Source organism: Columba livia, chromosome 13, assembly GCF_036013475.1.
Source record: "Columba livia isolate bColLiv1 breed racing homer chromosome 13, bColLiv1.pat.W.v2, whole genome shotgun sequence".
Lineage (NCBI taxonomy): Eukaryota > Metazoa > Chordata > Aves > Columbiformes > Columbidae > Columba > Columba livia.
In genome coordinates this window covers 2,263,860-2,276,912 of record NC_088614.1, presented here as the reverse complement: position 1 = coordinate 2,276,912, position 13,053 = coordinate 2,263,860, and the positions used below count along the sequence as shown (strand labels likewise).

Below are 13,053 nucleotides of genomic sequence, written 5' to 3'. Positions count from 1 at the left end.
AACCAGGGCGAAGGTGCACTGGTGTCCTTATGGGGACTCTGGGGGTAGCCCATGTTTGCACCAGAGTCTTTCTGGGTCCTTTTCTCCAATGGACTCATGGGGTAGCACTGTTCTAGAAGCTGCACTTGGACAGCTTATTAGTCCCATGTGGTTGTCCTCGGTGTCACACACAAAGTCTCTGTGACTGACACCCTTGAGTGTGGTACAGCCCACCCATGAAGTGCTGTAACACCTGTGGGTCAGAGAAGCTGCGTAGCATCCTCCGTGCCTTGGGATGTGCCTCAGAGCACTCTTTGCTATAAGTAATCCATATTGTCTTGGTGCATAGCCATGTCTGAATAAACATTTGCCTACATTTAGACTATAAACCAGACATTAATAGGCATGTGTTTAATATTTAGATGAAAATCATTATTTCTCAATATTTCCATTAACAGTCTTTGCAACTTGAAGCAAAGTTCTCTCTGCAGTTCTGTATTCAGAAGAAAAAAAATGTACCTGTTGATTAAAGGTGCATAATCTTTCTCCTTCACGTGTTTTCCACAACCTGTGATAAAGAAAGTATCTTGATTTTTAAAACTCCAAATTATCTCATTTCTTACCTTCTCTACTCCAGCCTTTCTACATTTTATAAATTCTATTGGTGTTAAATTCACACAGTGCTTAAGGTGTTTCTTCCTTATATGAGAAACTATATATAAGCTGTAAGGTGTTAGAACCAATAATTGTTAGTGATGTTTTCCTCTCTAAAGGAATATAAAGGACATGATGTTCAATGGCTAGGTCTAAATGAGATTTTAGGGTTGGATGGTCTTAGCGAGAAAAGTGTAGTCGCCGAATTTTGTTATGAGTTGAATGATATACTATTAAAACTGTGGAATTTGCCCAAGCCTGTTAAAAATTATACATTCCACTCAGGTCTGTGTAAGTAGGGAGATCCCCATAATGTATTTACCTTCATTTTAGATGCAGGTGGTTTAAATGTGGTGCTCTGGTTTAGATTCCAGAGCAAATAGGTTACCTATGATATGATCATTTCCAGGAGCAGATTGCCAAGCGCTGCCTTTCTCAGGCAGGGTGCTTAAAGAGCCCACCCCGTCCCCGCTGCTCCTCTGCTCCACTGCTTTTCCCAAGCTCCTGAGCAATCTTTAACTCCTCACTTTTAAACCAGGATGAAACGTAACGGAGCAGAAAGGGATCATAAATACTTCCAAAATCCAAGCAAATATTATTTCTCACTTTTCCCTCTCCTAAACAAGACACAATTATGAAGCATGTGAAATCTTCTTTGTGTTGGACCAATTATTTCCACCTTTTTTTGAACCAATCTCTAACCTCCCAGTAGAATATATTTTTTTCCAACTAATCTTCTAGTGTTGTTGCAGAGTCTTCAACTTACTACCAGAAACATTCTGCTATAGGCCTGAGAAGCAGGAAATTCATATCAGAATATTTTGCCTTTTATAGGTACCCCTGCCCTGCTCCCTGCTTGGTGTCTTGCACAAATCAACTCTCTGAATCTGAGCTGGGTTCCTCTGTACCTTTCAGAATCCACCTTTGCAGAGTTTCGGTTGCTCTGATTTCAGAGGCTTTTTGGCAGCAGAGATGGATGGAAACTTTATATCCAAAAGTTAAAAGGTGGAAAAGAGTTTGAGTTCGGGGGGGGATTAGGACTTATTTATGTCTTCAGCATAGTTGAAATTGCTGTTAAAATATCTACAAATGTATTCATGAAACATATCGAAGGAATGCATTTTAAGCTAATGCCCTCTCCTAGGTTAATGATTAATACTGTGAGAACTCAGCTTGCTATGTATTGTATCATGACACAAGTAAATTGAACTCCAAGCAAGTCATTATCTATTTTTTTTTAAAGTATGCAATTCCAAATGATTAACTTGTTTGGTAGAAAGATGGCAAAAACACAGGGCAGGCAGTACCCATCGAGAGTCTGCGTTCAGACTTGTTTGTCCACACTCTGCATGGTATATAAAGGTCATAGTTCTTATAGACAGTGACTTTCTGTCTCCAATGTAAAATCTATATCATTAAATATAATTTACAAAAAAAACCCCTGTTATCATCAGTGGATTAAAAAACCCCTTGCATTCTGCATCTATTCCTCACTCTTTGTTGTATTAGACTGCACGTTCTGTTATCTACATGCGTATAATGCTGTATTCCGTCAAAAATAGTTATCTACGTGCATACAATGCTGTGTTCCATCAAAATTAGTAACTCTTGAATTCTTCTTCCTTGTAAAAAAGATGGAGTTATAAAACTGGTATAGGTTAAGGAGAGATTAAGTGAAGCTTGTTTCAAAATTTGGGCAATTGTTTTTGGTGGTTTTGACTTAAACTACTGACAAAGGCCTTGGAAAAACATCCTTACTGTTCATTTGAGTTTTAGGATTATGCTAACACAAAGAAAAAATGTTCCTGATTCTTGATATTTTTTAAAACAAGACAAAAAGGCAAGTAGCGATTATGCTGTAAAAGCATGTATTGGTTGGGAGAAAAGATCAGTTGAAAATGTTGCCATTGTTGGATGTCTTCGAAATTCTACTTCATATCAACAAACATGGATAATTCAAAATTGGTTTTCAACCGACCAGTCAAAGGCACTTTTCTCATCATTTTTTCCTGCCAGATTTCAGTTTGATCACACTGTAGCTATTACGAAATGAAGATTTTCAGCCTTCTGAATTCTGTGGGAAGGGTGTTTTACTTCACTAGAAAATAGCTATTTTTTTCTTGAAATGTAAATATTGCCTTTCAGGAAAGAGACTGCCTGGGAAATTCTGCCTCAATTGTGGATGCTTCAGAAACCTAAACAGGCCTAACATTTTTAGAATCTAGATTAAAAGAAAAATACTTGGACTATATTAACTATTCCATTGTTAAACCTGCCATTAGACCTCCCTGAATGCAGAGACTTTAAGGTTCCAATTCCATTTTGCATTCCCAGTTTTTTCATGGTGAGCTATCTACTGTTTAGATACTCAAAGGTTTTTCACCTGATTTTCCTTGTATCATCAGATCGTACATGGGCAAGTTATTTAGATACAACTAAGCCTTGAGAATATCGTCAAATCTATTCTAATTTCATTCATGCCTTGGAGATAATAATTTAAAGAGCTAGTCACCGCTTGCAATTAAGCATGGAGAAAATAGATCCATCCCGTAATTTATGTCTGCAAAGGTTGGGCTGGATTTGTAATTAATGTTTGCTCCTTTTAATGAAATACTCCAAAGGTCTGCACTTCTGTCATTCATGGAGGTAATTTTTCAATTGATTAGTAAAATAATACTTGAAAAGTAAATGCACCTGCTTTAGCACAGAAATGTCTTAGTCAAGTAGAGACAATGATTGGAGTGCTAAAAAAATATCATTTCAATACAGTAGAGACTGGAGTTTTACTCCTCCAGAATTCAGAACGCCCACTAAAGAGAAGGAAGGAAAAGGTAATTAAACCTCCAACAACTTCTTCAGCATGCTTTCCTCGGCTTCAATTCCTAGGTGGCTTTCAGCATAGCTAAATACTTTTAGGAACACATGCCTGAACTGTGCATTTGTACAAGTGAAATGTGTCTGGAAAGCACATGTTACAGCGAGACGTAATTCTCATAATTGTGTACCTTAGTATTTTTGGAGGGCATGAACAAATCATCTGATACTGGGAATTTGTTTCCATTTTGATTAAACACACAAAATCTAACAGCTCATTGGATTATATTCTTATTTTCTCTTGAGAACCAAACCTTTTCAAGCCTGAAAAATTGCAGGACTTGAGAGTTAGAGTCCTGCAGCTGCTGGTTTCAAACGGCTCATAATGTCCTTTCTACAAAACAACTGCTCCCAAACTGAACCAAGTAAAATAACAAGCCACCTCTGCGTGCTTTCAGGGAATTGATAAGGATTTTCCTTGAATTAATTGCTCCAGAAAGGAGGAGGACAGAGGAGGGCAAAACTGGCCCTGTCTCACTTTAAGGATAAAAGTTTACAGTTTTATCACTGCAGTTTTAAGTCTTTGAATCATCTGAAGGACTCTGCTCTTACACTGAAAGTGTCAGCAAAGCAGCACCTAAAGACTTTTAAAAATCTGGACCTTGAACTTCATATAACTCCTGTTAAAGTCAATGGATGCTGAGTCAGACTTTAATTCTTCTTGCACACAAGAGACTCAAAAGGTGAAAATCCTGGCACCGCTGATGTTTTGCCGCTGACCTCATAGGGTCAGCATTTCATGCTAAAAGCCATAAAACGACACTGACATTTCGTCACTTCTGTCTTGGATCAGATTCATAACAGTGACCCAGCAGAGAAAAATATGGCTAATCCATTACTGCTCTGCACCTACCCAGCACTGTCTCACCACCTTCTACCTTCCTTAAAGAGAGGCAATAATCTATAATTTCGAACTGCCTTTATTTTAGTCAGAATGAAGTAGAATGAAAAAAATTGTGGGATTAATTTTTCAATCACCTTATTTAACCCATATAAGCTAATTCTTGAGTATTTTAAATTAATATAATTGGAAGCTTCTCTTTTGGAAGTGAAGCTTTTTTTGTTGGGTTTTATTTTCAATACCTATTCTAAAAAGGCCTTGTAGGAAAACTGGAAAGCAAAATTCAGATTTATAGCTGCTGGTGAATTAAGTGCTTATGATTAACAATGAGAACTATGAAGAGTTTATATATCATTCCTTAATGATCCTTAATGAAATATCTAATTAAAGACCAGCTGGAAAGATTATCTTGGTTAATAAAAGGAAATTGGGGGGTGAACTGATTTCTGTAATGTAGAAGTGCATATAATATGCAATAGATGCTACATGTCATCAGCACTTAGATACAATAAACTGGTAAAATACAAAACTATTCTGCTGCCCCCTATTAAATTGTTTTCAAGATTGCAAATGCAAAATAGTGTCTATGCATTCTTTATGCTAAAAATAATAGATTCCAAATTCATGGATATAAGCGTATTGAAAAATACAATTTAAAACTTGTGCAGGAAGTCATATTATAAATGGCATGGCAGCTGCTACCTGAGCAGATTTTTGATGCTGTAGAAGAACATGAACCAAAATCTCTTGCCAGTTAGAATGAAAAATACCTGGAATAACTTTATTGAATTCAGTAGAATTCCTTGAATTCACTGAAATAGATAAGGCTTCCCCCTGCCATTCTCTGCCTATTTCTCTAAAAACGCACAGATAAACTGAATGAAAACCACAACCACAGAAACACAGAACGACTGAAAAAGAACAACATTCTCATCCTATTAAAGAGGATTTTAAACTCAGCAAAAATTAAGTAAATTCTAATTGCATGAGGCTTTGCCTCAGATTTGTTGGATCCCTGGCTGGAAAATTTCTTGATAAGCAAATACAAGGCAAATGTTTCATCTGCATCCTTTCTACTCGCCCCTGTAGAACTCAGCCCTACCTCACAACTTCTACATGTCTTGAACTTTGCAAACAGAATTATCTTGGCCATTACATAATAATGAGTTATATCATGGACTCCAACAGCTTTTTTGGTCTTAAGCTTCATATTTTCCTTTTGTACTGCACACAACTGGCAGTGAATTATATTGAAAGCCTATACACAAATTTGTTAGCTGTCATCTTGTGATAACTAGTTGATAAGAAAAAAAAATACCATGCTTTTGGTAAAGCCAATCTAGGTCAAATTGTAGAGTAAACTTGTCCCAGCTGCTGCTTGTTAAACACTGGGCCGAGTGGAGTCAATGTAACACTCTGGAAGCAGGTGGGAAACCCTGGAAAAGAACTGTGAAAACATGACCTGTAAGAGAAACTGCCCCCCAGCGCAGGCAGTCCCAGCGGAGCTAAAGCAGTGCCATTAAATAATGAGCACTAATAGGCTACTGTCTGCTCCCAGTCACCCTGTAAAGCATCTGCTACCTGCTGCAGGCTGCAGGATTAATTCTGCAACACATAATTTAGCAAAAGAGCAAGACTTCAGTCTATTTAGTCTTCAGCAGCAAGTAAATTGGTGGCAAATGCTTTGGGATGGGTTGTTGCTTTACTTTGTGGACAGTTGCTCTGTACAATGCTTTGAATTATGAATCTATTTTTTTTTCCTTTTGGTACAGCTTGGTACTCTGTTCCTCAATGCAACTAATTTTATTAATGGAATGCTTGTAGGTTTTTGGTTATTTTTCTTATGTCTATTTCTTGTTTCTAGGCTCATCTTGAAATACACATATTTTGGAACCCCACACTTTTCCCAGGTAAGCGTTTCTGCCTATGAACTCTCTGGTCAGATTAAAAAGCTTCTTTTAAATTTGTCAGTTCTGCTCATTATATTTGTAACAGAGTCAGATTTTTTAAAAATATCTTGACTATAGAGGGGGCAGGGAACACAAAAATCACACTTCTCCATTTGGTGTATGTTAAACAGGCAATTGTTAGCCCACAGGGCCTTTAACTTCTGCAACTGCTAATTGTCCTTATCCATGCGCGCAGTCCGCCAGTTTACACTGCAGCTATGCCAGGCGAGGCGCTCAGCTCCTTGCGTGATTTTAACATGGATCTGCAAAGCTCTGAAGAGCAGCCCCACACTGCAGCTCCTGCCTGGCTAATATTGGAAAGTAAATCACCTGCTGCCGCTGTTAGTAACGTTCAGCTGAGAACAATGCACGGATTAAGGGAAGAGTAGAGACTGTGAAGGTGTAAGCAGAAGGTGTCACACGAGACAGAAGTGTTATTCTGGAAAAGGCAATATTCCAAATAGAATGAACCAAATCTTTTGCAGAGCTATGACAGACAGGGTATCACTGGGAAGATAAACAAGATGCATGGGACAAACTGTACCAAATTCTCCGTTCTGATCATAGGTATTGTAATAGCTTTTCTATTTACAAACGTTCAATTATTATAATCCCTATTAACTTGTTTTTATAACTTTCATCCTAGCAATAGGCTTGCTACTTACTGGAATCCATGGGATTGCATGTATTTAAGTACAGGCATAGCATGAACTGGAGTTGATCTGCTTATTAAAGCAGTAGCTGTTTACATTTGGAAATGAAAAAAGTCTGCCTGTGAGTTTTGTGCAAACTTTAGGTTTCCTTCATTAAGGCTTCTGTTTAGTGAATAACTGCCCAACTTGAGACATTAGGAGTACTCATATTGCTTAACTTGTTTTCTTTGACCTCCTTCTGAAGGAGTCTACGGAGACTAATTGAGAAACCTCCCTTATATTCCTAGAGGAAAGGGGTGTGAACATTCCTGTTTGTGTCAAACTGCACTCTGAGTGCATATATTGACTTTACTGGGGTAGCTTGGGCTTTCCACCGCTCAATGAGACCTTGGTGTCCTATGAGTTTTATGTAGTTGAACATCCAAGTCAGGAAGGTCATAATATTTCCAAGGAAAGTGTATTTAAACAGTGGTTAATAATAAGATTTTAGCCATTTGTTTTTGTGAAAGCATTAATGAAAACATATATTTACATGCTGAACCCTTTCAAATTAATTTTCTGGACTTCTCTAGGCATGTAAGGATACTATACAATGCATTTTGTTTCCTTGTATTATGCATGAACACACTGGTATAATCTAGTAGCAACTCCATTTCTGCACAAATTTTTAAGCTCTTGAAGTCAGTTTAGTCACTTTAAACTTTGAGATAAAAACCAAGCCCTCTTTTTCTTTATTGGGAGTTTTTCTTATAATGTGAAACATGTTTCCTTCCAGAACACCGTGTAAATTTTTCTAAAAGAGATGCTTTGCAAATAAGCTATTATGGTACTAAAGAAAACATTGATTAGCTTTAAATGGCAGTAACAATTCAAGTGCATGTAAAGACAAGTGTGGTTGCTTTTGAGGTTAAGCCTTTAAATTTAATAATTGAAGGGAAAAAATACAATAATGTGCAATAGAAGAAGCTTCTGTGAAATGTGTTATGCAATTATGACTGCCATAACTACAATCACCTTTCTAGATCATGGCATGTTTTCCACTCAGACTGCTTTTTGAAACAAAATATTTCTTCATTACTTTGTTATTTGGAATATATACTATTTGGAAAAGGTTGTGTGCTCTGTGTGTTGATTCAGGAGATCTGAAAACTCGAGACACCATTGAAGTGAATATGGTATCCAGCTGAAGCAATCCATTTATTTTCAGTCTTGCCAACATTATTTTACATGTGAAAACTGTTTTTAGAGGATTTATTTCCCAGTTCCCTCAATTAAATCATGCTGCGTTGTGCTTAATGTACACAAGAACAGCACTACTAGAAAACAGATTTTTGGCTATGTATTGTGCAGCTTAACTTTAAAGAGATTCTTAACACCTTTCTTACCAGGTGAATTGTGTAAGTCATTAACTGGCCAGCTCAGGGCCTGATTGTAAGATTTGCACCACCTGTGTGCTGGAAAGAAGCTGCACAATGTAAAAAGACCTCAAACTGCACAGCCTGAAGCAACAGCAGCTTTATACCCGTTTGACAGAATGAGGGTTTGATTTCTCTGAAGTTGCAAAGACTTTGGCCAGAGACAGGAGCCTTCACTTACTGTGAGTACCTATAGCTGTTCTTATTGTCTTCAACGTAGTACCAGATCTTGGGGGGACTTTTGGGGAAAACATGGTATGGGAGAAAGGGCAGAAAGAGTGGGATTGGAATGGAATTGTGATGACTGTGTTTACGTAGTCAAATTTGTTGCAAAAGGGAATATTATAACCTCTTCTCCATCATACAAAATAGCCACAATGTAGGACTTAAATTACAGCAGCAAAATATTTGAATAGACTTTAAAAAAAGGGGGGCAAATACCCCACTTTTGTAATAGTAAGATAGTGAAGCACTGAAATGTATTGCTTGGGAAATTCTGAAGTCTCTGAACTCTTTGGAGATCCACAGGAACAAGTTAAACAACAGCTGTCTGGAATTATATAGATAGACTTGTCCCAACTCCCAGCAATTCTTCTTCTTTTATCCAGATAAAACTTCTGGGTCATCAGTCGGAGTTTGGATTTTAGGGTCTGACCCATGTTGTTTTGGCTTATTCAGGTATATGAGTAGCAAGTAGTTATGTGATTTATATAATGTGTAACTCTGTGAAAATACGAAGATATGCATGTAGTAAACCATATGTTGTATTTCAAATCGTCTACTTGTGGACACATCTCTGGCTTTTTGTTTGATTTCCTTTTTGTGTATGCAAACACGTTATTTATACAAGCGTTCCTTGGTTACATGTTTAAAATGCCATTAAACAAAAGGTAGAAATAATATTTTGTCTGAAATATTAAATTTTTTTAACATTTACGTCCCCACTTAATCCTTGTAGTTCATGGAATTTCTCAGAAGCATTAAAGTAAAAGCAAGTATTCTGGAAACTTGTGAAATCTGAAAAGGTAGCAAGCAAACCAGAAATGGCATGTAGAAAGCAAGGAGAAAGGTATGGCATGCTGGGGTGTGCATGGTTTGCTGAACAAAGGGGATGTATAGGGGAGGGTGGGGAAACTGATGAGGAGATAAGCAGGGAAAGGGAAGATACGTGAAAAACTGTAAAGGATAGGGAGTGTGAATTTAAAGTGGTGAATTATGACCCAAATCAAGATTCTAGGGACTGAAATTCAAATATGCACCTTGAAAATGGAAGAAACAACAAAGTTTGGACTTAGCCCAGATGATAGAGGAATTAGGTATATTAACAAAGAAGTTGTTCTGGATTAGGCCCGAAACTGCACTGAGGAGAGGTGGTGGGAAGGTGTTTGATTAATAAAACTGTTAGTGGAAAGCACTGTCTGATCCAAAGCTCAGGGGTCCGATGCAGTTCCAAGAAGAAGCACATTTCAATTGTGACTGAGCTAAGGTTCCCTCATATGAAAAAAGTGGCACAATTACAGTGTAGAAGTGAAGAATAAGTGTTAAGAATAACTTTCCACAAAGAAAGATTTCCCAAGAATGCCGTGTTGTTCCTTGTGAAAAATGTGGGGTGTAGGTTAGAGCAGAGAGTGATCCAGTTTGATACAGCTGTTAGTGTGGCTCAAATCAACAAATTCGGTTGCTCAAATCAACTTTAGCTCCTCTGTGTGTTGCAGCTCTTCATATTTCATATCAGATTATGCAAGGCCACACGATCCATTTTCTGTAGCTGCTGGTATGTGCACACAGACATGCACACACTCATTTGCAGCGATTTCTGATCTAGCATAGTTTCGTAAAGACCTCCAGCTCAATAGCCTTAAAGATGATAAATGAATGTATAAATATAAGGGGAAAGTACCCAAGTTAATAGTGAACTTTTTTGCATAAAATAACCGTGATTTCCAGCATTTTACAGAGGTCCCTTCTCAGCTCAATGCATGCTAATAAAGACCAGTTCAGTACAGCATTTCTCTCTCATCTCACCACTCTATATCTGCAGTTTGCTTTATTATTTCCTTCTGTCTGTCCCCCTTAAAATCCAATTTTCTAGTTATACTAGTGTTTATTAAAAGCTTGACTGTAAGGTCTTTGTTTACCCAAAGATCTATTTTTATCATAACTGTTTATAATGGTTAAACCTCAACAACTTAAACACTTTACACAAAATAATGTATTTTCAATAAATTGAAATATTAACCAATCATATGTAATGGTTCAGTTCTAGCAAATGGATTGCTAGAAGTCCTTAGGGTTTCATATAAATTGAAAATTGTATTGACTGACCAGGCTGCACTCGAATTACATTGCATTTGGATCAAAAAGCATAGAAAAAGTTCTCATTATAGTTCCCTGACATTAATTTGAGCATTTTTATATGTGTGTCCTATTAAGTACTTTAAGTGCTTTTTGATAATTGTGCTTTGTAGTTTTTACAGCACTTCAGCCTATTCCCAGTTCAATTTCCTCTTTTATCCGATGTTTGAAATATTGATTTCTGACAGATAAAAGCAAACCTTATAATCTCAGCAGCATGCAATAAGTGAGTAAGACGGGGCTACAGAATGCATCAGGGAACGGTCATATTTGAAACCGTCTTTGTTTTATTACATTTCGTCAACAGAATTTACTTACCGCTCGCTGATATTTATGTAAAAGCAGGACTCCTGATAGTCCAGTGGTATTACCAGTTCCTGGTATACTTTTGCATTTAGTAAGATAAAAGAAGAAACTCCCTTGGTGGTTGATGATTGCAGCTGCTTAAACTGCTGTCAGCTGGCTCGAAGTAACTGTGATTTATCTTCTTCAGATTGTGCAGCGTCGTGTCCGTGAACTTCCAGAGTTTGCATTAAAAAGTGACAGAACATCAGAGTGCCAGAAGCTTCTCATATTGTGGCTCTGAAGGTAAAAGCAAGAGACACTGTGTTTGTTCTGTGTTTGGGAACGCCGTGCAAGCCCTCTGCGAGGCTCTTGTGACATGAAAGAGAGCTGCAAGGAATGGGTTGGGGTTTTGAACGTGGACTAAATATAATGAAACAATGCTGAGGAATATAGACTTGATGCTTTGTCTTACACGCTTTCACGATGCCTCTTCTGCAATTTCTAGAAACGAGAAAGCTGACTGAAGAATTCAGCCCAATACAATTTCTGGTTTAGTAGGTAATGGTAGGTTAGGAATTCAGTTTGCCTGTATCTCCTTTTCATTATCCAGCGTAAGCCCTTTTCTGTCTCACAAGTAACGTTGCCTTAAACATCTCTACCCAGCTCCATTAGCACCTGCAGTAAAAGAGCAGAATATGTAATCTGTAGGGAATTATCTGCTTCATTTCTGGCAATGTAGCCTCTGAAGTTGTGAAAATCGAAATCAGAATACTGCTTTAGAAGGTGCGAAAAGTTCCTCTGGGTTACACAGTAGCTTTGGCAATCGATAGTAAAACTCTCAACGTGAGAACACGATAGAGTCTCCATCCTGAAGACTAGGTCAGGACAGAACTGTCTTTCTCTTGAGGTGTACGTTTTCAAGAGGGATCAATTTACTCAAGAACACAAGCAGGCAAAATAAAGGAAAAGGGAAAATGCTTTTTAGTAATTTAGATATTTCTAAGACAAACTCTGAATTTTTTATTTAATCCCAAATTAACCACCACAAATTCAGCTGCGTTTGTTTATCTGTCCTGGAAAGACTTAAACGACCGTCTTGCATCTAGGCCTTCACACACTTGGGTATGGAATAGTTTTCATACAACAGGCATTTAAAAATGTTATATTAGTGAATTTTGGTTGTTATAGATGGGAACTCTGCCAGCTGCTTAGCAGTTAAAGGTTTAATCTCCCAGCAATTGAAGTTTTCATTACTAAGCAATTAGCTTAAAGTTTTAAGTGATAAGCGCTTAACTGCATTCTGGAATTGCAGGTTGGTGATAGCAAAGCTGGGCAGGGTTCTGAGGAATAGCAAGCCTGGAAAATGGATTTTGGTTAAGGCTGTTGGGGAGAAAAGAGCTCCTGAGCTCTACAAGCCTTGGTCATGGCTTCTGCAGTGGTGATAGAATTGTGGACAATCTCCATTAGAATTTCAAAGGAGCTATTCAGCATTTTTCATATTGGATTGGTTATTTACAGTTCACTATTTAGAAGAAAAAGCATTGAGAAGGTTGGTCTTCTAATAAATCAAGATCAGGATGATTTGAAGTCCCAAAGCCTGAAGTTATAAAGGCAGTTGCAGAAGCTGTCTCTTATAAAATATTATATATACTAGATTATATTGGATAGCTGAATGGAACATGCTCTTTGAAGAATTGGAAACAATTAGAAATGTAAATGTACAATGTGGGAAAAATAGGACTGGTGATTTTTGTTTGAGGTTCTTGCGGGAATCAGTTTGGGAAACAAGCCATTGTATCCAACATCTGACATCTTCTAATGGCCTGCTTGAGTCTGAGATTGTATATAATGCTGCATGCATGCACACTCCAGTAAAATTGTCCAAATATTTTTATCCTTGACATATCATTTTAGAATTTAAATCTCAATGTTTCAACTGATAGCACCGGACACACAAAACTAATGCTGTTAAACCTACGAGCTGTTGAACAGCTTCGGAAGACCAAAGCGTAATATCCCTAACTTTGTATATGGGAAGAATTGTGTTG

General features: G+C 37.5%; 1 long non-coding RNA gene across 5 annotated transcripts in view; it reads left to right on the top strand.

The window, feature by feature from the left end:
• LOC135575333 (uncharacterized) overlaps nt 1–13,053 on the top strand; it is a 207,069-nt gene that overhangs the window by 129,476 nt on the left and 64,540 nt on the right. For 4 of the 5 annotated variants that reach the window (XR_010465885.1, XR_010465882.1, XR_010465883.1 and 1 more), the window contains exons 5-7: nt 6,213–6,258; nt 8,339–8,547; nt 11,214–11,308. This is a non-coding gene — a long non-coding RNA (uncharacterized LOC135575333). Of the gene's footprint in view, nt 1–6,212; nt 6,259–6,782; nt 6,865–8,338; nt 8,548–11,213; nt 11,309–13,053 lie in introns of all 5 variants that reach the window. The other variant, XR_010465886.1, reaches the window with a different exon arrangement.